The sequence below is a fragment of the Paramisgurnus dabryanus genome, chromosome 19 (genome assembly GCF_030506205.2).
Source record: "Paramisgurnus dabryanus chromosome 19, PD_genome_1.1, whole genome shotgun sequence".
NCBI lineage: Eukaryota > Metazoa > Chordata > Actinopteri > Cypriniformes > Cobitidae > Paramisgurnus > Paramisgurnus dabryanus.
Window position 1 is genome coordinate 31,692,973 of NC_133355.1, and position 24,152 is coordinate 31,717,124.

At 47.1% G+C, this 24,152-nt stretch overlaps 42 non-coding genes across 42 annotated transcripts; all 42 read left to right on the plus strand.

The window, feature by feature from the left end:
- Positions 1-279: 279 nt before the first annotated feature.
- trnaq-cug (transfer RNA glutamine (anticodon CUG)) lies at positions 280-351 on the plus strand. Its single transcript has one exon. It is a non-coding gene; the product is annotated as a tRNA-Gln (tRNA).
- Positions 352-1,223: 872 nt separating this feature from the next.
- trnap-agg (transfer RNA proline (anticodon AGG)) lies at positions 1,224-1,295 on the plus strand. The gene has a single exon. It is a non-coding gene; the product is annotated as a tRNA-Pro (tRNA).
- Positions 1,296-2,621: 1,326 nt separating this feature from the next.
- Positions 2,622-2,693, plus strand: trnap-ugg (transfer RNA proline (anticodon UGG)). Its single transcript has one exon. It is a non-coding gene; the product is annotated as a tRNA-Pro (tRNA).
- A 90-nt stretch (positions 2,694-2,783) lies between these two features.
- trnai-aau (transfer RNA isoleucine (anticodon AAU)) lies at positions 2,784-2,857 on the plus strand. The gene has a single exon. It is a non-coding gene; the product is annotated as a tRNA-Ile (tRNA).
- Positions 2,858-2,938: 81 nt separating this feature from the next.
- trnaf-gaa (transfer RNA phenylalanine (anticodon GAA)) lies at positions 2,939-3,011 on the plus strand. The gene has a single exon. It is a non-coding gene; the product is annotated as a tRNA-Phe (tRNA).
- Positions 3,012-3,126: 115 nt separating this feature from the next.
- Positions 3,127-3,198, plus strand: trnaq-cug (transfer RNA glutamine (anticodon CUG)). The gene has a single exon. It is a non-coding gene; the product is annotated as a tRNA-Gln (tRNA).
- An 872-nt stretch (positions 3,199-4,070) lies between these two features.
- On the plus strand, positions 4,071-4,142 carry trnap-agg (transfer RNA proline (anticodon AGG)). The gene has a single exon. It is a non-coding gene; the product is annotated as a tRNA-Pro (tRNA).
- Positions 4,143-5,460: 1,318 nt separating this feature from the next.
- On the plus strand, positions 5,461-5,532 carry trnap-ugg (transfer RNA proline (anticodon UGG)). The gene has a single exon. It is a non-coding gene; the product is annotated as a tRNA-Pro (tRNA).
- Positions 5,533-5,622: 90 nt separating this feature from the next.
- On the plus strand, positions 5,623-5,696 carry trnai-aau (transfer RNA isoleucine (anticodon AAU)). Its single transcript has one exon. It is a non-coding gene; the product is annotated as a tRNA-Ile (tRNA).
- An 81-nt stretch (positions 5,697-5,777) lies between these two features.
- trnaf-gaa (transfer RNA phenylalanine (anticodon GAA)) lies at positions 5,778-5,850 on the plus strand. Its single transcript has one exon. It is a non-coding gene; the product is annotated as a tRNA-Phe (tRNA).
- A 115-nt stretch (positions 5,851-5,965) lies between these two features.
- On the plus strand, positions 5,966-6,037 carry trnaq-cug (transfer RNA glutamine (anticodon CUG)). The gene has a single exon. It is a non-coding gene; the product is annotated as a tRNA-Gln (tRNA).
- An 872-nt stretch (positions 6,038-6,909) lies between these two features.
- Positions 6,910-6,981, plus strand: trnap-agg (transfer RNA proline (anticodon AGG)). The gene has a single exon. It is a non-coding gene; the product is annotated as a tRNA-Pro (tRNA).
- A 1,313-nt stretch (positions 6,982-8,294) lies between these two features.
- trnap-ugg (transfer RNA proline (anticodon UGG)) lies at positions 8,295-8,366 on the plus strand. The gene has a single exon. It is a non-coding gene; the product is annotated as a tRNA-Pro (tRNA).
- Positions 8,367-8,456: 90 nt separating this feature from the next.
- On the plus strand, positions 8,457-8,530 carry trnai-aau (transfer RNA isoleucine (anticodon AAU)). The gene has a single exon. It is a non-coding gene; the product is annotated as a tRNA-Ile (tRNA).
- Positions 8,531-8,610: 80 nt separating this feature from the next.
- On the plus strand, positions 8,611-8,684 carry trnaf-gaa (transfer RNA phenylalanine (anticodon GAA)). Its single transcript has one exon. It is a non-coding gene; the product is annotated as a tRNA-Phe (tRNA).
- A 115-nt stretch (positions 8,685-8,799) lies between these two features.
- On the plus strand, positions 8,800-8,871 carry trnaq-cug (transfer RNA glutamine (anticodon CUG)). Its single transcript has one exon. It is a non-coding gene; the product is annotated as a tRNA-Gln (tRNA).
- An 872-nt stretch (positions 8,872-9,743) lies between these two features.
- Positions 9,744-9,815, plus strand: trnap-agg (transfer RNA proline (anticodon AGG)). Its single transcript has one exon. It is a non-coding gene; the product is annotated as a tRNA-Pro (tRNA).
- A 1,313-nt stretch (positions 9,816-11,128) lies between these two features.
- Positions 11,129-11,200, plus strand: trnap-ugg (transfer RNA proline (anticodon UGG)). Its single transcript has one exon. It is a non-coding gene; the product is annotated as a tRNA-Pro (tRNA).
- A 90-nt stretch (positions 11,201-11,290) lies between these two features.
- Positions 11,291-11,364, plus strand: trnai-aau (transfer RNA isoleucine (anticodon AAU)). The gene has a single exon. It is a non-coding gene; the product is annotated as a tRNA-Ile (tRNA).
- Positions 11,365-11,444: 80 nt separating this feature from the next.
- Positions 11,445-11,518, plus strand: trnaf-gaa (transfer RNA phenylalanine (anticodon GAA)). The gene has a single exon. It is a non-coding gene; the product is annotated as a tRNA-Phe (tRNA).
- Positions 11,519-11,633: 115 nt separating this feature from the next.
- trnaq-cug (transfer RNA glutamine (anticodon CUG)) lies at positions 11,634-11,705 on the plus strand. The gene has a single exon. It is a non-coding gene; the product is annotated as a tRNA-Gln (tRNA).
- An 872-nt stretch (positions 11,706-12,577) lies between these two features.
- On the plus strand, positions 12,578-12,649 carry trnap-agg (transfer RNA proline (anticodon AGG)). Its single transcript has one exon. It is a non-coding gene; the product is annotated as a tRNA-Pro (tRNA).
- A 1,334-nt stretch (positions 12,650-13,983) lies between these two features.
- On the plus strand, positions 13,984-14,055 carry trnap-ugg (transfer RNA proline (anticodon UGG)). The gene has a single exon. It is a non-coding gene; the product is annotated as a tRNA-Pro (tRNA).
- A 90-nt stretch (positions 14,056-14,145) lies between these two features.
- On the plus strand, positions 14,146-14,219 carry trnai-aau (transfer RNA isoleucine (anticodon AAU)). Its single transcript has one exon. It is a non-coding gene; the product is annotated as a tRNA-Ile (tRNA).
- An 81-nt stretch (positions 14,220-14,300) lies between these two features.
- On the plus strand, positions 14,301-14,373 carry trnaf-gaa (transfer RNA phenylalanine (anticodon GAA)). Its single transcript has one exon. It is a non-coding gene; the product is annotated as a tRNA-Phe (tRNA).
- Positions 14,374-14,488: 115 nt separating this feature from the next.
- trnaq-cug (transfer RNA glutamine (anticodon CUG)) lies at positions 14,489-14,560 on the plus strand. Its single transcript has one exon. It is a non-coding gene; the product is annotated as a tRNA-Gln (tRNA).
- An 822-nt stretch (positions 14,561-15,382) lies between these two features.
- On the plus strand, positions 15,383-15,456 carry trnai-aau (transfer RNA isoleucine (anticodon AAU)). Its single transcript has one exon. It is a non-coding gene; the product is annotated as a tRNA-Ile (tRNA).
- Positions 15,457-15,537: 81 nt separating this feature from the next.
- On the plus strand, positions 15,538-15,610 carry trnaf-gaa (transfer RNA phenylalanine (anticodon GAA)). Its single transcript has one exon. It is a non-coding gene; the product is annotated as a tRNA-Phe (tRNA).
- Positions 15,611-15,725: 115 nt separating this feature from the next.
- Positions 15,726-15,797, plus strand: trnaq-cug (transfer RNA glutamine (anticodon CUG)). The gene has a single exon. It is a non-coding gene; the product is annotated as a tRNA-Gln (tRNA).
- Positions 15,798-16,669: 872 nt separating this feature from the next.
- On the plus strand, positions 16,670-16,741 carry trnap-agg (transfer RNA proline (anticodon AGG)). The gene has a single exon. It is a non-coding gene; the product is annotated as a tRNA-Pro (tRNA).
- A 1,318-nt stretch (positions 16,742-18,059) lies between these two features.
- On the plus strand, positions 18,060-18,131 carry trnap-ugg (transfer RNA proline (anticodon UGG)). The gene has a single exon. It is a non-coding gene; the product is annotated as a tRNA-Pro (tRNA).
- Positions 18,132-18,221: 90 nt separating this feature from the next.
- On the plus strand, positions 18,222-18,295 carry trnai-aau (transfer RNA isoleucine (anticodon AAU)). Its single transcript has one exon. It is a non-coding gene; the product is annotated as a tRNA-Ile (tRNA).
- An 81-nt stretch (positions 18,296-18,376) lies between these two features.
- trnaf-gaa (transfer RNA phenylalanine (anticodon GAA)) lies at positions 18,377-18,449 on the plus strand. The gene has a single exon. It is a non-coding gene; the product is annotated as a tRNA-Phe (tRNA).
- A 115-nt stretch (positions 18,450-18,564) lies between these two features.
- trnaq-cug (transfer RNA glutamine (anticodon CUG)) lies at positions 18,565-18,636 on the plus strand. The gene has a single exon. It is a non-coding gene; the product is annotated as a tRNA-Gln (tRNA).
- Positions 18,637-19,487: 851 nt separating this feature from the next.
- trnap-agg (transfer RNA proline (anticodon AGG)) lies at positions 19,488-19,559 on the plus strand. The gene has a single exon. It is a non-coding gene; the product is annotated as a tRNA-Pro (tRNA).
- Positions 19,560-20,877: 1,318 nt separating this feature from the next.
- Positions 20,878-20,949, plus strand: trnap-ugg (transfer RNA proline (anticodon UGG)). The gene has a single exon. It is a non-coding gene; the product is annotated as a tRNA-Pro (tRNA).
- A 90-nt stretch (positions 20,950-21,039) lies between these two features.
- Positions 21,040-21,113, plus strand: trnai-aau (transfer RNA isoleucine (anticodon AAU)). Its single transcript has one exon. It is a non-coding gene; the product is annotated as a tRNA-Ile (tRNA).
- Positions 21,114-21,194: 81 nt separating this feature from the next.
- Positions 21,195-21,267, plus strand: trnaf-gaa (transfer RNA phenylalanine (anticodon GAA)). The gene has a single exon. It is a non-coding gene; the product is annotated as a tRNA-Phe (tRNA).
- Positions 21,268-21,382: 115 nt separating this feature from the next.
- On the plus strand, positions 21,383-21,454 carry trnaq-cug (transfer RNA glutamine (anticodon CUG)). The gene has a single exon. It is a non-coding gene; the product is annotated as a tRNA-Gln (tRNA).
- Positions 21,455-22,326: 872 nt separating this feature from the next.
- Positions 22,327-22,398, plus strand: trnap-agg (transfer RNA proline (anticodon AGG)). The gene has a single exon. It is a non-coding gene; the product is annotated as a tRNA-Pro (tRNA).
- Positions 22,399-23,886: 1,488 nt separating this feature from the next.
- trnai-aau (transfer RNA isoleucine (anticodon AAU)) lies at positions 23,887-23,960 on the plus strand. The gene has a single exon. It is a non-coding gene; the product is annotated as a tRNA-Ile (tRNA).
- An 81-nt stretch (positions 23,961-24,041) lies between these two features.
- trnaf-gaa (transfer RNA phenylalanine (anticodon GAA)) lies at positions 24,042-24,114 on the plus strand. The gene has a single exon. It is a non-coding gene; the product is annotated as a tRNA-Phe (tRNA).
- Positions 24,115-24,152: the final 38 nt, after the last annotated feature.

The window sequence follows — 24,152 nt, forward strand, 5'->3', positions numbered from 1 at the left end:
GTCTCCCCCTGGTGGCCGAGCGCCGAACGACATCAGAAATCCCTAATCCCCGTGGAAAACCAAGTCGGCCATCTTTTGGGGGAGGGGCGCGAAAACTGCGCAGGCGCGACCTTCCGGCCATACGGGGACCCCCTGAGGCGTCCGCTCGTCCGTGAAAAATTTTGGGCGCGCGGCGCGCAGCTGACAGTTTCCCATTCCCGCTCGCCTCTATTTTAGCCTACGGATGTCAGCTTACCTAACTCGGTTCCCTAGGGCGAGTCAGGTGCAAAAGCAAACCGTGGTTCCATGGTGTAATGGTTAGCACTCTGGACTCTGAATCCAGCGATCCGAGTTCAAATCTCGGTGGGACCTGTTGGATGTTTTGTGGTTTCCCAGCAGAACCGTGTCCAAGGGAACAGTGTTTGTTACCCCGGGAACAGTGTTTGTTACCCCCAAAACAATCCCCCGCCCTTTAAGCCTTTCTACCAGAGCACTCAGGCTGTAGACGAAAAAGGAGTTAATTCAAGCAACATTGAGCACTGTTTTCTGTTCACCCTGACGGTGGGCCAACAAGACACAATGTGCCAAATTTCAGCAACCACAAGCACATTACAAGGAAGCAAATTAAACATGTACGAAACCTTAGGATAAATGAAAAATCCATCGACGTTTTGGCTAAAGAAAACACACAGCTCATGTGTACAGGCCAAAGGAAACACACAGCTCACATGTACAATCTGATAATGAAATGCAATAAAAATACCTTACCAGAAATGACAGGAAGACAAATGAACATAGAAAGAAAGTGATTCCAATTTTTAATGGCAACAAAACGCTCTTGGAATGTAAAGCTCCATGTTGCTTTGTGAAGTAACATCCTTATAGAAGACGTTCATGTGTGTGCTCAGGTGCCATACTGAGGACCGACACTGGGACCTGTTGGCTTTTTGAGGCAAAATGTAAAATCTGGAGCCAAAGTGAAGCCCTTTTCTGCAAGTGTGAACCGCAGAAGCACCCACAGAGAGGGCACGCCGCGGGTCTGTAACATCAGAGAATTTAGCAACAAGTGTCAACCACGTGGAGAATGTGGGCATCGATCCCGCTACCTCTCGCATGCTAAGCGAGCGCTCTACCATTTGAGCTAATTCCCCTTACGCCTTATGCGTGACTGCTTTGGCTTTTTGGAAGCTGGCTGCTACGTGCTGGAAAAATGTTTCCCAGGGGGCCGGTGGGGTTGCCCGATTGGCTCGTTGGTCTAGGGGTATGATTCTCGCTTAGGGTGCGAGAGGTCCCGGGTTCAAATCCCGGACGAGCCCACCTCTAAACTCGTCTCTCGGAGCTTTAACGCACAACACCATTGTGTATGGCAGTCCGGGCAGTAGAGGAATGTCAACGAGGGACGTCAGAGGCGCCTCTGCCTTTGGGATTTCCATGTAGATACCGTTTCCGAGGCGGTCTGGGTGTAGAATCACCTAGACGATCCCTTTCTGCCAGAGGGCTTGCTGTTTTAATAAAACGATGAGTTAATTTCAAGCAACACAATTGACTCAACATGAAAAATGAACCAGGCTATTCGTCCTACTCCCTCCTGGCCAGGAAAGGCAAAGCATCCTGTCTACTGGGCCTGGGTAGGTACCCTGATGTGCCTGAAGCTATGAGAGTTAAATATAGAACCAGGCTAGTGATGCATGGTGTCCAATTTAGTTTACGGATGATTCATCAGAATTTTCTCCCAATCTAAAATCAACACTTGGAAAATGTGATAAAGACATGGCTTCTTAGATGTTACTTGACGTTACAACGTACACTAAGTATTGGGATGCCCCTTCTAATAAAGATGTTTGGGGCAACACAGTGGCCATCCCAAACAGAGCACTGTTGTCTCACAGCAAGAAGGTCTCCTGTTCAAGCCCTGGCTGGGTCAGGAGGCCATTCTGTGTGGAGTTTACATGTTCCCCTTGAGTCAACGTGGAATTACTCTGGGCACTGCGTTATTGGGTTTCCTTCCACACTACAAAAACTATACACACCTTGATCTATACACAGACACATACCGAGGGAAGGGCAATTTGACATCTCCAATTCACCTAACCTGCATTTCTGGCATTGCCAATAACCAGTTCTCGCCATGAATATACCCATAGATGCTGAAATGGCGTTAAGAATAAATTAACATGTTTAACTATTCCAGTTTTTCCAAACAAAACAAATATTAATGCTGTACAATACAGACCTTGTCACAGTACTTTGTTTCCATCTATGCTGCAGCAGTTTTGCAAAAAGGGCTTTTTCTGTGCAGAAATGACTGTGAGCCTGGGAACAAATCATTGATAGGATTGGGTGATGAGTGTTTGGCTCAGAGCCTGTAAGTCATAACAAAGGTGTTCAGCTGGGTACAGGTCTGGGATTTATGCAGACCAGTCAAGTTCTTTCACACCATTTCAAATTTCAAGCAATTAACATGTACTTATATCGATAAGTGCTTATTTTGACACCAGCCCAACACTAGGGCAGGTTGGCTCATTGTGGCTAATCAGAGTAGCAGGACCCAACAGGCCCATCCCCAGGAACTGCCTGAGGACATGGTGACTATGTTGTGGTCACATGTTTCACAGCGGCATAGCAACGAGGTAGAACGCCTTGGCTCGTTGGTCTAGGGGTATGATTCTCGCTTTGGGTGCGAGAGGTCCCGGGTTCAAATCCCGGACGAGCCCGTCTCTCGCTTTGCTTCTTGTTGCTGCTACACTATGAAACATTCATGTCAGTCTTGTCAGAGACATGCGCAGGTCCACATGTAAACGCGTGGCCGGTTAGCTCAGTTGGTTAGAGCGTGGTGCTAATAACGCCAAGGTCGCGGGTTCGATCCCCGTACGGGCCAAGTGTTTTATTCTACCTCCTCTGGCTGACCGCTTTAATGGTGTGATTTCTCGTGGACATTTCTGCCACATAAGCCGTTCCGGCCGAAATAGCTCAGTTGGGAGAGCGTTAGACTGAAGATCTAAAGGTCCCTGGTTCGATCCCGGGTTTCGGCAATCAGGGGCAATTCTTAAGGTTTTGTTTAGCCGACTCACTGCGGCTTACCTGACAGACCCTGTCCGAGTGTCCTTTTCTCCGTGACCCAGGGAGTCAGGTGCAAAAGCAAACCGTGGTTCCATGGTGTAATGGTTAGCACTCTGGACTCTGAATCCAGCGATCCGAGTTCAAATCTCGGTGGGACCTAATGGATGTTTTGTGGTTTCCCAGCAGAACCGTGTCCAAGGGAACAGTGTTTGTTACCCCGGGAACAGTGTTTGTTACCCCCAAAACAATCCCCCGCCCTTTAAGCCTTTCTACCAGAGCACTCAGGCTGTAGACGAAAAAGGAGTTAATTCAAGCAACATTGAGCACTGTTTTCTGTTCACCCTGACGGTGGGCCAACAAGACACAATGTGCCAAATTTCAGCAACCACAAGCACATTACAAGGAAGCAAATTAAACATGTACGAAACCTTAGGATAAATGAAAAATCCATCGACGTTTTGGCTAAAGAAAACACACAGCTCATGTGTACAGGCCAAAGGAAACACACAGCTCACATGTACAATCTGATAATGAAATGCAATAAAAATACCTTACCAGAAATGACAGGAAGACAAATGAACATAGAAAGAAAGTGATTCCAATTTTTAATGGCAACAAAACGCTTTTGGAATGTAAAGCTCCATGTTGCTTTGTGAAGTAACATCCTTATAGAAGACGTTCATGTGTGTGCTCAGGTGCCATACTGAGGACCGACACTGGGACCTGTTGGCTTTTTGAGGCAAAATGTAAAATCTGGAGCCAAAGTGAAGCCCTTTTCTGCAAGTGTGAACCACAGAAGCACCCACAGAGAGGGCACGCCGCGGGTCTGTTACATCAGAGAATTTAGCAACAAGTGTCAACCACGTGGAGAATGTGGGCATCGATCCCGCTACCTCTCGCATGCTAAGCGAGCGCTCTACCATTTGAGCTAATTCCCCTTACGCCTAACGCGTGACTGCTTTGGCTTTTTGGAAGCTGGCTGCTACGTGCTGGAAAAATGTTTCCCAGGGGGCCGGTGGGGTTGCCCGATTGGCTCGTTGGTCTAGGGGTATGATTCTCGCTTAGGGTGCGAGAGGTCCCGGGTTCAAATCCCGGACAAGCCCACCTCTAAACTCGTCTCTCGGAGCTTTAACGCACAACACCATTGTGTATGGCAGTCCGGGCAGTAGAGGGACGTCAGAGGCGCCTCTGCCTTTGGGATTTCCATGTAGATACCGTGTCCGAGGCGGTCTGGTGTAGAATCACCTAGACGATCCCTTTATGCTTTCTGCCAGAGGGCTTGCTGTTTTAACAAACGATGAGTTAATTTCAAGCAACACAATTGACTCAATATGAAAAATGAACCAGGCTATTCGTCCTACTCCCTCCTGGCCAGGAAAGGCAAAGCATCCTGTCTACTGGGCCTGGGTAGGTACCCTGATGTGGCTGAAGCTATGAGAGTTAAATATAGAACCAGGCTAGTGATGCATGGTGTCCAATTTAGTTTACGGATGATTCATCAGAATTTTCTCCCAATCTAAAATCAACACTTGGAAAATGTGATAAAGACATGGCTTCTTAGATGTTACTTGACGTTACAACGTACACTAAGTATTGGGATGCCCCTTCTAATAAAGATGTTTGGGGCAACACAGTGGCCATCCCAAACAGAGCACTGTTGTCTCACAGCAAGAAGGTCTCCTGTTCAAGCCCTGGCTGGGTCAGGAGGCCATTCTGTGTGGAGTTTACATGTTCCCCTTGAGTCAACGTGGAATTACTCTGGGCACTGCGTTATTGGGTTTCCTTCCACAGTACAAAAACTATACACACCTTGATCTATACACAGACACATACCGAGGGAAGGGCAATTTGACATCTCCAATTCACCTAACCTGCATTTCTGGCGTTGCCAATAACCAGTTCTCGCCATGAATATACCCATAGATGCTGAAATGGCGTTAAGAATAAATTAACATGTTTAACTATTCCAGTTTTTCCAAACAAAACAAATATTAATGCTGTACAATACAGACCTTGTCACAGTACTTTGTTTCCATCTATGCTGCAGCAGTTTTGCAAAAAGGGCTTTTTCTGTGCAGAAATGACTGTGAGCCTGGGAACAAATCATTGATAGGATTGGGTGATGAGTGTTTGGCTCAGAGCCTGTAAGTCATAACAAAGGTGTTCAGCTGGGTACAGGTCTGGGATTTATGCAGACCAGTCAAGTTCTTTCACACCATTTCAAATTTCAAGCAATTAACATGTACTTATATCGATAAGTGCTTATTTTGACACCAGCCCAACACTAGGGCAGGTTGGCTCATTGTGGCTAATCAGAGTAGCAGGACCCAACAGGCCCATCCCCAGGAACTGCCTGAGGACATGGTGACTATGTTGTGGTCACATGTTTCACAGCGGCATAGCAACGAGGTAGTACGCCTTGGCTCGTTGGTCTAGGGGTATGATTCTCGCTTTGGGTGCGAGAGGTCCCGGGTTCAAATCCCGGACGAGCCCGTCTCTCGCTTTGCTTCTTGTTGCTGCTACACTATGAAACATTCATGTCAGTCTTGTCAGAGACATGCGCAGGTCCACATGTAAACGCGTGGCCGGTTAGCTCAGTTGGTTAGAGCGTGGTGCTAATAACGCCAAGGTCGCGGGTTCGATCCCCGTACGGGCCAAGTGTTTTATTCTACCTCCTCTGGCTGACCGCTTTAATGGTGTGATTTCTCATGGACATTTCTGCCACATAAGCCGTACGGGCCGGAATAGCTCAGTTGGGAGAGCGTTAGACTGAAGATCTAAAGGTCCCTGGTTCGATCCCGGGTTTCGGCAATCAGGGGCAATTCTTAAGGTTTTGTTTAACCGACTCACTGCGGCTTACCTGACAGACCCTGTCCGAGTGTCCTTTTCTCCGTGACCCAGGGAGTCAGGTGCAAAAGCAAACCGTGGTTCCATGGTGTAATGGTTAGCACTCTGGACTCTGAATCCAGCGATCCGAGTTCAAATCTCGGTGGGACCTATTAGATGTTTTGTGGTTTCCCAGCAGAACCGTGTCCAAGGGAACAGTGTTTGTTACCCCGGGAACAGTGTTTGTTACCCCCAAAACAATCCCCCGCCCTTTAAGCCTTTCTACCAGAGCACTCAGGCTGTAGACGAAAAAGGAGTTAATTCAAGCAACATTGAGCACTGTTTTCTGTTCACCCTGACGGTGGGCCAACAAGACACAATGTGCCAAATTTCAGCAACCACAAGCACATTACAAGGAAGCAAATTAAACATGTACGAAACCTTAGGATAAATGAAAAATCCATCGACGTTTTGGCTAAAGAAAACACACAGCTCATGTGTACAGGCCAAAGGAAACACACAGCTCACATGTACAATCTGATAATGAAATGCAATAAAAATACCTTACCAGAAATGACAGGAAGACAAATGAACATAGAAAGAAAGTGATTCCAATTTTTAATGGCAACAAAACGCTTTTGGAATGTAAAGCTCCATGTTGCTTTGTGAAGTAACATCCTTATAGAAGACGTTCATGTGTGTGCTCAGGTGCCATACTGAGGACCGACACTGGGACCTGTTGGCTTTTTGAGGCAAAATGTAAAATCTGGAGCCAAAGTGAAGCCCTTTTCTGCAAGTGTGAACCACAGAAGCACCCACAGAGAGGGCACGCCGCGGGTCTGTTACATCAGAGAATTTAGCAACAAGTGTCAACCACGTGGAGAATGTGGGCATCGATCCCGCTACCTCTCGCATGCTAAGCGAGCGCTCTACCATTTGAGCTAATTCCCCTTACGCCTAACGCGTGACTGCTTTGGCTTTTTGGAAGCTGGCTGCTACGTGCTGGAAAAATGTTTCCCAGGGGGCCGGTGGGGTTGCCCGATTGGCTCGTTGGTCTAGGGGTATGATTCTCGCTTAGGGTGCGAGAGGTCCCGGGTTCAAATCCCGGACGAGCCCACCTCTAAACTTGTCTCTCGGAGCTTTAACGCACAACACCATTGTGTATGGCAGTCCGGGCAGTAGAGGAACGTCAGAGGCGCCTTTGGGATTTTCATGTAGATACCGTGTCCGAGGCCCTCTGGGTGTAGAATCACCTAGACGATCCCTTTATGCTTTCTGCCAGAGGGCTTGCTGTTTTAACAAACGATGAGTTAATTTCAAGCAACACAATTGACTCAACATGAAAAATGAACCAGGCTATTCGTCCTACTCCCTCCTGGCCAGGAAAGGCAAAGCATCCTGTCTACTGGGCCTGGGTAGGTACCCTGATGTGCCTGAAGCTATGAGAGTTAAATATAGAACCAGGCTAGTGATGCATGGTGTCCAATTTAGTTTACGGATGATTCATCAGAATTTTCTCCCAATCTAAAATCAACACTTGGAAAATGTGATAAAGACATGGCTTCTTAGATGTTACTTGACGTTACAACGTACACTAAGTATTGGGATGCCCCTTCTAATAAAGATGTTTGGGGCAACACAGTGGCCATCCCAAACAGAGCACTGTTGTCTCACAGCAAGAAGGTCTCCTGTTCAAGCCCTGGCTGGGTCAGGAGGCCATTCTGTGTGGAGTTTACATGTTCCCCTTGAGTCAACGTGGAATTACTCTGGGCACTGCGTTATTGGGTTTCCTTCCACAGTACAAAAACTATACACACCTTGATCTATACACAGACACATACCGAGGGAAGGGCAATTTGACATCTCCAATTCACCTAACCTGCATTTCTGGCGTTGCCAATAACCAGTTCTCGCCATGAATATACCCATAGATGCTGAAATGGCGTTAAGAATAAATTAACATGTTTAACTATTCCAGTTTTTCCAAACAAAACAAATATTAATGCTGTACAATACAGACCTTGTCACAGTACTTTGTTTCCATCTATGCTGCAGCAGTTTTGCAAAAAGGGCTTTTTCTGTGCAGAAATGACTGTGAGCCTGGGAACAAATCATTGATAGGATTGGGTGATGAGTGTTTGGCTCAGAGCCTGTAAGTCATAACAAAGGTGTTCAGCTGGGTACAGGTCTGGGATTTATGCAGACCAGTCAAGTTCTTTCACACCATTTCAAATTTCAAGCAATTAACATGTACTTATATCGATAAGTGCTTATTTTGACACCAGCCCAACACTAGGGCAGGTTGGCTCATTGTGGCTAATCAGAGTAGCAGGACCCAACAGGCCCATCCCCAGGAACTGCCTGAGGACATGGTGACTATGTTGTGGTCACATGTTTCACAGCGGCATAGCAACGAGGTAGTACGCCTTGGCTCGTTGGTCTAGGGGTATGATTCTCGCTTTGGGTGCGAGAGGTCCCGGGTTCAAATCCCGGACGAGCCCGTCTCTCGCTTTGCTTCTTGTTGCTGCTACACTATGAAACATTCCTGTCAGTCTTGTCAGAGACATGCGCAGGTCCACATGTAAACGCGTGGCCGGTTAGCTCAGTTGGTTAGAGCGTGGTGCTAATAACGCCAAGGTCGCGGGTTCGATCCCCGTACGGGCCAAGTGTTTTATTCTACCTCCTCTGGCTGACCGCTTTAATGGTGTGATTTCTCATGGACATTTCTGCCACATAAGCCGTTTGGCCTGAAATAGCTCAGTTGGGAGAGCGTTAGACTGAAGATCTAAAGGTCCCTGGTTCGATCCCGGGTTTCGGCAATCAGGGCCAATTCTTAAGGTTTTGTTTAGCCGACTCACTGCGGCTTACCTGACAGACCCTGTCCGAGTGTCCTTTTCTCCGTGACCCAGGGAGTCAGGTGCAAAAGCAAACCGTGGTTCCATGGTGTAATGGTTAGCACTCTGGACTCTGAATCCAGCGATCCGAGTTCAAATCTCGGTGGGACCTATTGGATGTTTTGTGGTTTCCCAGCAGAACCGTGTCCAAGGGAACAGTGTTTGTTACCCCGGGAACAGTGTTTGTTACCTCCAAAACAATCCCCCGCCCTTTAAGCCTTTCTACCAGAGCACTCAGGCTGTAGACGAAAAAGGAGTTAATTCAAGCAACATTGAGCACTGTTTTCTGTTCACCCTGACGGTGGGCCAACAAGACACAATGTGCCAAATTTCAGCAACCACAAGCACATTACAAGGAAGCAAATTAAACATGTACGAAACCTTAGGATAAATGAAAAATCCATCGACGTTTTGGCTAAAGAAAACACACAGCTCATGTGTACAGGCCAAAGGAAACACACAGCTCACATGTACAATCTGATAATGAAATGCAATAAAAATACCTTACCAGAAATGACAGGAAGACAAATGAACATAGAAAGAAAGTGATTCCAATTTTTAATGGCAACAAAACGCTCTTGGAATGTAAAGCTCCATGTTGCTTTGTGAAGTAACATCCTTATAGAAGACGTTCATGTGTGTGCTCAGGTGCCATACTGAGGACCGACACTGGGACCTGTTGGCTTTTTGAGGCAAAATGTAAAATCTGGAGCCAAAGTGAAGCCCTTTTCTGCAAGTGTGAACCGCAGAAGCACCCACAGAGAGGGCACGCCGCGGGTCTGTAACATCAAAGAATTTAGCAACAAGTGTCAACCACGTGGAGAATGTGGGCATCGATCCCGCTACCTCTCGCATGCTAAGCGAGCGCTCTACCATTTGAGCTAATTCCCCTTACGCCTAACGCGTGACTGCTTTGGCTTTTTGGAAGCTGGCTGCTACGTGCTGGAAAAATGTTTCCCAGGGGGCCGGTGGGGTTGCCCGATTGGCTCGTTGGTCTAGGGGTATGATTCTCGCTTAGGGTGCGAGAGGTCCCGGGTTCAAATCCCGGACGAGCCCACCTCTAAACTCGTCTCTCGGAGCTTTAACGCACAACACCATTGTGTATGGCAGTCCGGGCAGTAGAGGAACGTCAGAGGCGCCTTTGGGATTTTCATGTAGATACCGTGTCCGAGGCCCTCTGGGTGTAGAATCACCTAGACGATCCCTTTATGCTTTCTGCCAGAGGGCTTGCTGTTTTAACAAACGATGAGTTAATTTCAAGCAACACAATTGACTCAACATGAAAAATGAACCAGGCTATTCGTCCTACTCCCTCCTGGCCAGGAAAGGCAAAGCATCCTGTCTACTGGGCCTGGGTAGGTACCCTGATGTGCCTGAAGCTATGAGAGTTAAATATAGAACCAGGCTAGTGATGCATGGTGTCCAATTTAGTTTACGGATGATTCATCAGAATTTTCTCCCAATCTAAAATCAACACTTGGAAAATGTGATAAAGACATGGCTTCTTAGATGTTACTTGACGTTACAACGTACACTAAGTATTGGGATGCCCCTTCTAATAAAGATGTTTGGGGCAACACAGTGGCCATCCCAAACAGAGCACTGTTGTCTCACAGCAAGAAGGTCTCCTGTTCAAGCCCTGGCTGGGTCAGGAGGCCATTCTGTGTGGAGTTTACATGTTCCCCTTGAGTCAACGTGGAATTACTCTGGGCACTGCGTTATTGGGTTTCCTTCCACAGTACAAAAACTATACACACCTTGATCTATACACAGACACATACCGAGGGAAGGGCAATTTGACATCTCCAATTCACCTAACCTGCATTTCTGGCGTTGCCAATAACCAGTTCTCGCCATGAATATACCCATAGATGCTGAAATGGCGTTAAGAATAAATTAACATGTTTAACTATTCCAGTTTTTCCAAACAAAACAAATATTAATGCTGTACAATACAGACCTTGTCACAGTACTTTGTTTCCATCTATGCTGCAGCAGTTTTGCAAAAAGGGCTTTTTCTGTGCAGAAATGACTGTGAGCCTGGGAACAAATCATTGATAGGATTGGGTGATGAGTGTTTGGCTCAGAGCCTGTAAGTCATAACAAAGGTGTTCAGCTGGGTACAGGTCTGGGATTTATGCAGACCAGTCAAGTTCTTTCACACCATTTCAAATTTCAAGCAATTAACATGTACTTATATCGATAAGTGCTTATTTTGACACCAGCCCAACACTAGGGCAGGTTGGCTCATTGTGGCTAATCAGAGTAGCAGGACCCAACAGGCCCATCCCCAGGAACTGCCTGAGGACATGGTGACTATGTTGTGGTCACATGTTTCACAGCGGCATAGCAACGAGGTAGTACGCCTTGGCTCGTTGGTCTAGGGGTATGATTCTCGCTTTGGGTGCGAGAGGTCCCGGGTTCAAATCCCGGACGAGCCCGTCTCTCGCTTTGCTTCTTGTTGCTGCTACACTATGAAACATTCCTGTCAGTCTTGTCAGAGACATGCGCAGGTCCACATGTAAACGCGTGGCCGGTTAGCTCAGTTGGTTAGAGCGTGGTGCTAATAACGCCAAGGTCGCGGGTTCGAGCCCCGTACGGGCCAAGTGTTTTATTCTACCTCCTCTGGCTGACCGCTTTAATGGTGTGATTTCTCATGGACATTTCTGCCACATAAGCCGTTTGGCCTGAAATAGCTCAGTTGGGAGAGCGTTAGACTGAAGATCTAAAGGTCCCTGGTTCGATCCCGGGTTTCGGCAATCAGGGCCAATTCTTAAGGTTTTGTTTAGCCGACTCACTGCGGCTTACCTGACAGACCCTGTCCGAGTGTCCTTTTCTCCGTGACCCAGGGAGTCAGGTGCAAAAGCAAACCGTGGTTCCATGGTGTAATGGTTAGCACTCTGGACTCTGAATCCAGCGATCCGAGTTCAAATCTCGGTGGGACCTATTGGATGTTTTGTGGTTTCCCAGCAGAACCGTGTCCAAGGGAACAGTGTTTGTTACCCCGGGAACAGTGTTTGTTACCTCCAAAACAATCCCCCGCCCTTTAAGCCTTTCTACCAGAGCACTCAGGCTGTAGACGAAAAAGGAGTTAATTCAAGCAACATTGAGCACTGTTTTCTGTTCACCCTGACGGTGGGCCAACAAGACACAATGTGCCAAATTTCAGCAACCACAAGCACATTACAAGGAAGCAAATTAAACATGTACGAAACCTTAGGATAAATGAAAAATCCATCGACGTTTTGGCTAAAGAAAACACACAGCTCATGTGTACAGGCCAAAGGAAACACACAGCTCACATGTACAATCTGATAATGAAATGCAATAAAAATACCTTACCAGAAATGACAGGAAGACAAATGAACATAGAAAGAAAGTGATTCCAATTTTTAATGGCAACAAAACGCTCTTGGAATGTAAAGCTCCATGTTGCTTTGTGAAGTAACATCCTTATAGAAGACGTTCATGTGTGTGCTCAGGTGCCATACTGAGGACCGACACTGGGACCTGTTGGCTTTTTGAGGCAAAATGTAAAATCTGGAGCCAAAGTGAAGCCCTTTTCTGCAAGTGTGAACCGCAGAAGCACCCACAGAGAGGGCACGCCGCGGGTCTGTAACATCAGAGAATTTAGCAACAAGTGTCAACCACGTGGAGAATGTGGGCATCGATCCCGCTACCTCTCGCATGCTAAGCGAGCGCTCTACCATTTGAGCTAATTCCCCTTACGCCTAACGCGTGACTGCTTTGGCTTTTTGGAAGCTGGCTGCTACGTGCTGGAAAAATGTTTCCCAGGGGGCCGGTGGGGTTGCCCGATTGGCTCGTTGGTCTAGGGGTATGATTCTCGCTTAGGGTGCGAGAGGTCCCGGGTTCAAATCCCGGACGAGCCCACCTCTAAACTCGTCTCTCGGAGCTTTAACGCACAACACCATTGTGTATGGCAGTCCGGGCAGTAGAGGAATGTCAACGAGGGACGTCAGAGGCGCCTCTGCCTTTGGGATTTCCATGTAGATACCGTTTCCGAGGCGGTCTAGGTGTAGAATCACCTAGACGATCCCTTTCTGCCAGAGGGCTTGCTGTTTTAATAAAACGATGAGTTAATTTCAAGCAACACAATTGACTCAACATGAAAAATGAACCAGGCTATTCGTCCTTCTCCCTCCTGGCCAGGAAAGGCAAAGCATCCTGTCTACTGGGCCTGGGTAGGTACCCTGATGTGCCTGAAGCTATGAGAGTTAAATATAGAACCAGGCTAGTGATGCATGGTGTCCAATTTAGTTTACGGATGATTCATCAGAATTTAAAATCAAATTTAAAATCTAAAATCAACACTTGGAAAATGTGATAAAGACATGGCTTCTTAGATGTTACTTGATGTTACAACGTACACTAAGTATTGGGATGCCCCTTCTAATAAAGATGTTTGGGGCAACACAGTGGCCATCCCAAACAGAGCACTGTTGTCTCACAGCAAGAAGGTCTCCTGTTCAAGCCCTGGCTGGGTCAGGAGGCCATTCTGTGTGGAGTTTACATGTTCCCCTTGAGTCAACGTGGAATTACTCTGGGCACTGCGTTATTGGGTTTCCTTCCACACTACAAAAACTATACACACCTTGATCTATACACAGACACATACCGAGGGAAGGGCAATTTGACATCTCCAATTCACCTAACCTGCATTTCTGGCATTGCCAATAACCAGTTCTCGCCATGAATATACCCATAGATGCTGAAATGGCGTTAAGAATAAATTAACATGTTTAACTATTCCAGTTTTTCCAAACAAAACAAATATTAATGCTGTACAATACAGACCTTGTCACAGTACTTTGTTTCCATCTATGCTGCAGCAGTTTTGCAAAAAGGGCTTTTTCTGTGCAGAAATGACTGTGAGCCTGGGAACAAATCATTGATAGGATTGGGTGATGAGTGTTTGGCTCAGAGCCTGTAAGTCATAACAAAGGTTTTCAGCTGGGTACAGGTCTGGGATTTATGCAGACCAGTCAAGTTCTTTCACACCATTTCAAATTTCAAGCAATTAACATGTACTTATATCGATAAGTGCTTATTTTGACACCAGCCCAACACTAGGGCAGGTTGGCTCATTGTGGCTAATCAGAGTAGCAGGACCCAACAGGCCCATCCCCAGGAACTGCCTGAGGACATGGTGACTATATTGTGGTCACATGTTTCACAGCGGCATAGCAACGAGGTAGAACGCCTTGGCTCGTTGGTCTAGGGGTATGATTCTCGCTTTGGGTGTGAGAGGTCCCGGGTTCAAATCCCGGACGAGCCCGTCTCTCGCTTTGCTTCTTGTTGCTGCTACACTATGAAACATTCATGTCAGTCTTGTCAGAGACATGCGCAGGTCCACATGCAAACGCGTGGCCGGTTAGCTCAGTTGGTTAGAGCGTGGTGCTAATAACGCCAAGGTCGCGGGTTCGATCCCCGTACGGGCCAAGTGTTTTATTCTACCTCCTCTGGCTGACCGCTTTAATGGTGTGATTTCTCATGGACATTTCTGCCACATAAGCCGTTCCGGCCGAAATAGCTCAGTTGGGAGAGCGTTAGACTGAAGATCTAAAGGTCCCTGGTTCAATCCCCGGTTTCGGCAATCAGGGGCAATTCTTAAGGTTTTGTTTAGCCGACTCACTGCGGCTTACCTGACAGACCCTGTCCGAGTGTCCTTTTCTCCGTGACCCAGGGAGTCAGGTGCAAAAGCAAACCGTGGTTCCATGGTGTAATGGTTAGCACTCTGGACTCTGAATCCAGCGATCCGAGTTCAAATCTCGGTGGGACCTAATGGATGTTTTGTGGTTTCCCAGCAGAACCGTGTCCAAGGGAACAGTGTTTGTTACCCCGGGAACAGTGTTTGTTACCCCCAAAACAATCCCCCGCCCTTTAAGCCTTTCTACCAGAGCACTCAGGCTGTAGACGAAAAAGGAGTTAATTCAAGCAACATTGAGCACTGTTTTCTGTTCACCCTGACGGTGGGCCAACAAGACACAATGTGCCAAATTTCAGCAACCACAAGCACATTACAAGGAAGCAAATTAAACATGTACGAAACCTTAGGATAAATGAAAAATCCATCGACGTTTTGGCTAAAGAAAACACACAGCTCATGTGTACAGGCCAAAGGAAACACACAGCTCACATGTACAATCTGATAATGAAATGCAATAAAAATACCTTACCAGAAATGACAGGAAGACAAATGAACATAGAAAGAAAGTGATTCCAATTTTTAATGGCAACAAAACGCTTTTGGAATGTAAAGCTCCATGTTGCTTTGTGAAGTAACATCCTTATAGAAGACGTTCATGTGTGTGCTCAGGTGCCATACTGAGGACCGACACTGGGACCTGTTGGCTTTTTGAGGCAAAATGTAAAATCTGGAGCCAAAGTGAAGCCCTTTTCTGCAAGTGTGAACCACAGAAGCACCCACAGAGAGGGCACGCCGCGGGTCTGTTACATCAGAGAATTTAGCAACAAGTGTCAACCACGTGGAGAATGTGGGCATCGATCCCGCTACCTCTCGCTTTGCTTCTTGTTGCTGCTACACTATGAAACATTCATGTCAGTCTTGTCAGAGACATGCGCAGGTCCACATGCAAACGCGTGGCCGGTTAGCTCAGTTGGTTAGAGCGTGGTGCTAATAACGCCAAGGTCGCGGGTTCGATCCCCGTACGGGCCAAGTGTTTTATTCTACCTCCTCTGGCTGACCGCTTTAATGGTGTGATTTCTCGTGGACATTTCTGCCACATAAGCCGTTCCGGCCGAAATAGCTCAGTTGGGAGAGCGTTAGACTGAAGATCTAAAGGTCCCTGGTTCGATCCCGGGTTTCGGCAATCAGGGGCAATTCTTAAGGTTTTGTTTAGCCGACTCACTGCGGCTTACCTGACAGACCCTGTCCGAGTGTCCTTTTCTCCGTGACCCAGGGAGTCAGGTGCAAAAGCAAACCGTGGTTCCATGGTGTAATGGTTAGCACTCTGGACTCTGAATCCAGCGATCCGAGTTCAAATCTCGGTGGGACCTAATGGATGTTTTGTGGTTTCCCAGCAGAACCGTGTCCAAGGGAACAGTGTTTGTTACCCCGGGAACAGTGTTTGTTACCCCCAAAACAATCCCCCGCCCTTTAAGCCTTTCTACCAGAGCACTCAGGCTGTAGACGAAAAAGGAGTTAATTCAAGCAACATTGAGCACTGTTTTCTGTTCACCCTGACGGTGGGCCAACAAGACACAATGTGCCAAATTTCAGCAACCACAAGCACATTACAAGGAAGCAAATTAAACATGTACGAAACCTTAGGATAAATGAAAAATCCATCGACGTTTTGGCTAAAGAAAACACACAGCTCATGTGTACAGGCCAAAGGAAACACACAGCTCACATGTACAATCTGATAATGAAATGCAATAAAAATACCTTACCAGAAATGACAGGAAGACAAATGAACATAGAAAGAAAGTGATTCCAATTTTTAATGGCAACAAAACGCTTTTGGAATGTAAAGCTCCATGTTGCTTTGTGAAGTAACATCCTTATAGAAGACGTTCATGTGTGTGCTCAGGTGCCATACTGAGGACCGACACTGGGACCTGTTGGCTTTTTGAGGCAAAATGTAAAATCTGGAGCCAAAGTGAAGCCCTTTTCTGCAAGTGTGAACCACAGAAGCACCCACAGAGAGGGCACGCCGCGGGTCTGTTACATCAGAGAATTTAGCAACAAGTGTCAACCACGTGGAGAATGTGGGCATCGATCCCGCTACCTCTCGCATGCTAAGCGAGCGCTCTACCATTTGAGCTAATTCCCCTTACGCCTAACGCGTGACTGCTTTGGCTTTTTGGAAGCTGGCTGCTACGTGCTGGAAAAATGTTTCCCAGGGGGCCGGTGGGGTTGCCCGATTGGCTCGTTGGTCTAGGGGTATGATTCTCGCTTAGGGTGCGAGAGGTCCCGGGTTCAAATCCCGGACGAGCCCACCTCTAAACTCGTCTCTCGGAGCTTTAACGCACAACACCATTGTGTATGGCAGTCCGGGCAGTAGAGGGACGTCAGAGGCGCCTCTGCCTTTGGGATTTCCATGTAGATACCGTGTCCGAGGCGGTCTGGTGTAGAATCACCTAGACGATCCCTTTATGCTTTCTGCCAGAGGGCTTGCTGTTTTAACAAACGATGAGTTAATTTCAAGCAACACAATTGACTCAATATGAAAAATGAACCAGGCTATTCGTCCTACTCCCTCCTGGCCAGGAAAGGCAAAGCATCCTGTCTACTGGGCCTGGGTAGGTACCCTGATGTGCCTGAAGCTATGAGAGTTAAATATAGAACCAGGCTAGTGATGCATGGTGTCCAATTTAGTTTACGGATGATTCATCAGAATTTTCTCCCAATCTAAAATCAACACTTGGAAAATGTGATAAAGACATGGCTTCTTAGATGTTACTTGACGTTACAACGTACACTAAGTATTGGGATGCCCCTTCTAATAAAGATGTTTGGGGCAACACAGTGGCCATCCCAACCAGAGCACTGTTGTCTCACAGCAAGAAGGTCTCCTGTTCAAGCCCTGGCTGGGTCAGGAGGCCATTCTGTGTGGAGTTTACATGTTCCCCTTGAGTCAACGTGGAATTACTCTGGGCACTGCGTTATTGGGTTTCCTTCCACAGTACAAAAACTATACACACCTTGATCTATACACAGACACATACCGAGGGAAGGGCAATTTGACATCTCCAATTCACCTAACCTGCATTTCTGGCGTTGCCAATAACCAGTTCTCGCCATGAATATACCCATAGATGCTGAAATGGCGTTAAGAATAAATTAACATGTTTAACTATTCCAGTTTTTCCAAACAAAACAAATATTAATGCTGTACAATACAGACCTTGTCACAGTACTTTGTTTCCATCTATGCTGCAGCAGTTTTGCAAAAAGGGCTTTTTCTGTGCAGAAATGACTGTGAGCCTGGGAACAAATCATTGATAGGATTGGGTGATGAGTGTTTGGCTCAGAGCCTGTAAGTCATAACAAAGGTGTTCAGCTGGGTACAGGTCTGGGATTTATGCAGACCAGTCAAGTTCTTTCACACCATTTCAAATTTCAAGCAATTAACATGTACTTATATCGATAAGTGCTTATTTTGACACCAGCCCAACACTAGGGCAGGTTGGCTCATTGTGGCTAATCAGAGTAGCAGGACCCAACAGGCCCATCCCCAGGAACTGCCTGAGGACATGGTGACTATGTTGTGGTCACATGTTTCACAGCGGCATAGCAACGAGGTAGTACGCCTTGGCTCGTTGGTCTAGGGGTATGATTCTCGCTTTGGGTGCGAGAGGTCCCGGGTTCAAATCCCAGACGAGCCCGTCTCTCGCTTTGCTTCTTGTTGCTGCTACACTATGAAACATTCATGTCAGTCTTGTCAGAGACATGCGCAGGTCCACATGTAAACGCGTGGCCGGTTAGCTCAGTTGGTTAGAGCGTGGTGCTAATAACGCCAAGGTCGCGGGTTCGATCCCCGTACGGGCCAAGTGTTTTATTCTACCTCCTCTGGCTGACCGCTTTAATGGTGTGATTTCTCGTGGACATTTCTGCCACATAAGCCGTACGGGCCGGAATAGCTCAGTTGGGAGAGCGTTAGACTGAAGATCTAAAGGTCCCTGGTTCGATCCCGGGTTTCGGCAATCAGGGGCAATTCTTAAGGTTTTGTTTAGCCGACTCACTGCGGCTTACCTGACAGACCCTGTCCGAGTGTCCTTTTCTCCGTGACCCAGGGAGTCAGGTGCAAAAGCAAACCGTGGTTCCATGGTGTAATGGTTAGCACTCTGGACTCTGAATCCAGCGATCCGAGTTCAAATCTCGGTGGGACCTAATGGATGTTTTGTGGTTTCCCAGCAGAACCGTGTCCAAGGGAACAGTGTTTGTTACCCCCAAAACAATCCCCCGCCCTTTAAGCCTTTCTACCAGAGCACTCAGGCTGTAGACGAAAAAGGAGTTAATTCAAGCAACATTGAGCACTGTTTTCTGTTCACCCTGACGGTGGGCCAACAAGACACAATGTGCCAAATTTCAGCAACCACAAGCACATTACAAGGAAGCAAATTAAACATGTACGAAACCTTAGGATAAATGAAAAATCCATCGACGTTTTGGCTAAAGAAAACACACAGCTCATGTGTACAGGCCAAAGGAAACACACAGCTCACATGTACAATCTGATAATGAAATGCAATAAAAATACCTTACCAGAAATGACAGGAAGACAAATGAACATAGAAAGAAAGTGATTCCAATTTTTAATGGCAACAAAACGCTTTTGGAATGTAAAGCTCCATGTTGCTTTGTGAAGTAACATCCTTATAGAAGACGTTCATGTGTGTGCTCAGGTGCCATACTGAGGACCGACACTGGGACCTGTTGGCTTTTTGAGGCAAAATGTAAAATCTGGAGCCAAAGTGAAGCCCTTTTCTGCAAGTGTGAACCACAGAAGCACCCACAGAGAGGGCACGCCGCGGGTCTGTTACATCAGAGAATTTAGCAACAAGTGTCAACCACGTGGAGAATGTGGGCATCGATCCCGCTACCTCTCGCATGCTAAGCGAGCGCTCTACCATTTGAGCTAATTCCCCTTACGCCTAACGCGTGACTGCTTTGGCTTTTTGGAAGCTGGCTGCTACGTGCTGGAAAAATGTTTCCCAGGGGGCCGGTGGGGTTGCCCGATTGGCTCGTTGGTCTAGGGGTATGATTCTCGCTTAGGGTGCGAGAGGTCCCGGGTTCAAATCCCGGACGAGCCCACCTCTAAACTCGTCTCTCGGAGCTTTAACGCACAACACCATTGTGTATGGCAGTCCGGGCAGTAGAGGGACGTCAGAGGCGCCTCTGCCTTTGGGATTTCCATGTAGATACCGTGTCCGAGGCGGTCTGGTGTAGAATCACCTAGACGATCCCTTTATGCTTTCTGCCAGAGGGCTTGCTGTTTTAACAAACGATGAGTTAATTTCAAGCAACACAATTGACTCAATATGAAAAATGAACCAGGCTATTCGTCCTACTCCCTCCTGGCCAGGAAAGGCAAAGCATCCTGTCTACTGGGCCTGGGTAGGTACCCTGATGTGCCTGAAGCTATGAGAGTTAAATATAGAACCAGGCTAGTGATGCATGGTGTCCAATTTAGTTTACGGATGATTCATCAGAATTTTCTCCCAATCTAAAATCAACACTTGGAAAATGTGATAAAGACATGGCTTCTTAGATGTTACTTGACGTTACAACGTACACTAAGTATTGGGATGCCCCTTCTAATAAAGATGTTTGGGGCAACACAGTGGCCATCCCAACCAGAGCACTGTTGTCTCACAGCAAGAAGGTCTCCTGTTCAAGCCCTGGCTGGGTCAGGAGGCCATTCTGTGTGGAGTTTACATGTTCCCCTTGAGTCAACGTGGAATTACTCTGGGCACTGCGTTATTGGGTTTCCTTCCACAGTACAAAAACTATACACACCTTGATCTATACACAGACACATACCGAGGGAAGGGCAATTTGACATCTCCAATTCACCTAACCTGCATTTCTGGCGTTGCCAATAACCAGTTCTCGCCATGAATATACCCATAGATGCTGAAATGGCGTTAAGAATAAATTAACATGTTTAACTATTCCAGTTTTTCCAAACAAAACAAATATTAATGCTGTACAATACAGACCTTGTCACAGTACTTTGTTTCCATCTATGCTGCAGCAGTTTTGCAAAAAGGGCTTTTTCTGTGCAGAAATGACTGTGAGCCTGGGAACAAATCATTGATAGGATTGGGTGATGAGTGTTTGGCTCAGAGCCTGTAAGTCATAACAAAGGTGTTCAGCTGGGTACAGGTCTGGGATTTATGCAGACCAGTCAAGTTCTTTCACACCATTTCAAATTTCAAGCAATTAACATGTACTTATATCGATAAGTGCTTATTTTGACACCAGCCCAACACTAGGGCAGGTTGGCTCATTGTGGCTAATCAGAGTAGCAGGACCCAACAGGCCCATCCCCAGGAACTGCCTGAGGACATGGTGACTATGTTGTGGTCACATGTTTCACAGCGGCATAGCAACGAGGTAGTACGCCTTGGCTCGTTGGTCTAGGGGTATGATTCTCGCTTTGGGTGCGAGAGGTCCCGGGTTCAAATCCCGGACGAGCCCGTCTCTCGCTTTGCTTCTTGTTGCTGCTACACTATGAAACATTCATGTCAGTCTTGTCAGAGACATGCGCAGGTCCACATGTAAACGCGTGGCCGGTTAGCTCAGTTGGTTAGAGCGTGGTGCTAATAACGCCAAGGTCGCGGGTTCGATCCCCGTACGGGCCAAGTGTTTTATTCTACCTCCTCTGGCTGACCGCTTTAATGGTGTGATTTCTCATGGACATTTCTGCCACATAAGCCGTACGGGCCGGAATAGCTCAGTTGGGAGAGCGTTAGACTGAAGATCTAAAGGTCCCTGGTTCGATCCCGGGTTTCGGCAATCAGGGGCAATTCTTAAGGTTTTGTTTAGCCGACTCACTGCGGCTTACCTGACAGACCCTGTCCGAGTGTCCTTTTCTCCGTGACCCAGGGAGTCAGGAGCAAAAGCAAACCGTGGTTCCATGGTGTAATGGTTAGCACTCTGGACTCTGAATCCAGCGATCCGAGTTCAAATCTCGGTGGGACCTATTGGATGTTTTGTGGTTTCCCAGCAGAACCGTGTCCAAGGGAGCAGTGTTTGTTACCCCGGGAACAGTGTTTGTTACCCCCAAAACAATCCCCCGCCCTTTAAGCCTTTCTACCAGAGCACTCAGGCTGTAGACGAAAAAGGAGTTAATTCAAGCAACATTGAGCACTGTTTTCTGTTCACCCTGACGGTGGGCCAACAAGACACAATGTGCCAAATTTCAGCAACCACAAGCACATTACAAGGAAGCAAATTAAACATGTACGAAACCTTAGGATAAATGAAAAATCCATCGACGTTTTGGCTAAAGAAAACACACAGCTCATGTGTACAGGCCAAAGGAAACACACAGCTCACATGTACAATCTGATAATAAAATGCAATAAAAATACCTCACCAGAAATGACAGGAAGACAAATGAACATAGAAAGAAAGTGATTCCAATTTTTAATGGCAACAAAACGCTTTTGGAATGTAAAGCTCCATGTTGCTTTGTGAAGTAACATCCTTATAGAAGACGTTCATGTGTGTGCTCAGGTGCCATACTGAGGACCGACACTGGGACCTGTTGGCTTTTTGAGGCAAAATGTAAAATCTGGAGCCAAAGTGAAGCCCTTTTCTGCAAGTGTGAACCACAGAAGCACCCACAGAGAGGGCACGCCGCGGGTCTGTTACATCAGAGAATTTAGCAACAAGTGTCAACCACGTGGAGAATGTGGGCATCGATCCCGCTACCTCTCGCATGCTAAGCGAGCGCTCTACCATTTGAGCTAATTCCCCTTACGCCTAACGCGTGACTGCTTTGGCTTTTTGGAAGCTGGCTGCTACGTGCTGGAAAAATGTTTCCCAGGGGGCCGGTGGGGTTGCCCGATTGGCTCGTTGGTCTAGGGGTATGATTCTCGCTTAGGGTGCGAGAGGTCCCGGGTTCAAATCCCGGACGAGCCCACCTCTAAACTCGTCTCTCGGAGCTTTAACGCACAACACCATTGTGTATGGCAGTCCGGGCAGTAGAGGAATGTCAACGAGGGACGTCAGAGGCGCCTCTGCCTTTGGGATTTCCATGTAGATACCGTTTCCGAGGCGGTCTAGGTGTAGAATCACCTAGACGATCCCTTTCTGCCAGAGGGCTTGCTGTTTTAATAGAACGATGAGTTAATTTCAAGCAACACAATTGACTCAACATGAAAAATGAACCAGGCTATTCGTCCTACTCCCTCCTGGCCAGGAAAGGCAAAGCATCCTGTCTACTGGGCCTGGGTAGGTACCCTGATGTGCCTGAAGCTATGAGAGTTAAATATAGAACCAGGCTAGTGATGCATGGTGTCCAATTTAGTTTACGGATGATTCATCAGAATTTTCTCCCAATCTAAAATCAACACTTGGAAAATGTGATAAAGACATGGCTTCTTAGATGTTACTTGACGTTACAACGTACACTAAGTATTGGGATGCCCCTTCTAATAAAGATGTTTGGGGCAACACAGTGGCCATCCCAAACAGAGCACTGTTGTCTCACAGCAAGAAGGTCTCCTGTTCAAGCCCTGGCTGGGTCAGGAGGCCATTCTGTGTGGAGTTTACATGTTCCCCTTGAGTCAACGTGGAATTACTCTGGGCACTGCGTTATTGGGTTTCCTTCCACAGTACAAAAACTATACACACCTTGATCTATACACAGACACATACCGAGGGAAGGGCAATTTGACATCTCCAATTCACCTAACCTGCATTTCTGGCGTTGCCAATAACCAGTTCTCGCCATGAATATACCCATAGATGCTGAAATGGCGTTAAGAATAAATTAACATGTTTAACTATTCCAGTTTTTCCAAACAAAACAAATATTAATGCTGTACAATACAGACCTTGTCACAGTACTTTGTTTCCATCTATGCTGCAGCAGTTTTGCAAAAAGGGCTTTTTCTGTGCAGAAATGACTGTGAGCCTGGGAACAAATCATTGATAGGATTGGGTGATGAGTGTTTGGCTCAGAGCCTGTAAGTCATAACAAAGGTGTTCAGCTGGGTACAGGTCTGGGATTTATGCAGACCAGTCAAGTTCTTTCACACCATTTCAAATTTCAAGCAATTAACATGTACTTATATCGATAAGTGCTTATTTTGACACCAGCCCAACACTAGGGCAGGTTGGCTCATTGTGGCTAATCAGAGTAGCAGGACCCAACAGGCCCATCCCCAGGAACTGCCTGAGGACATGGTGACTATGTTGTGGTCACATGTTTCACAGCGGCATAGCAACGAGGTAGTACGCCTTGGCTAGTTGGTCTAGGGGTATGATTCTCGCTTTGGGTGCGAGAGGTCCCGGGTTCAAATCCAGGACGAGCCCGTCTCTCGCTTTGCTTCTTGTTGCTGCTACACTATGAAACATTCATGTCAGTCTTGTCAGAGACATGCGCAGGTCCACATGTAAACGCGTGGCCGGTTAGCTCAGTTGGTTAGAGCGTGGTGCTAATAACGCCAAGGTCGCGGGTTCGATCCCCGTACGGGCCAAGTGTTTTATTCTACCTCCTCTGGCTGACCGCTTTAATGGTGTGATTTCTCATGGACATTTCTGCCAGATAAGCCGTTCGGGCCGAAATAGCTCAGTTGGGAGAGCGTTAGACTGAAGATCTAAAGGTCCCTGGTTCGATCCCGGGTTTCGGCAATCAGGGGCAATTCTTAAGGTTTTGTTTAGCCGACTCA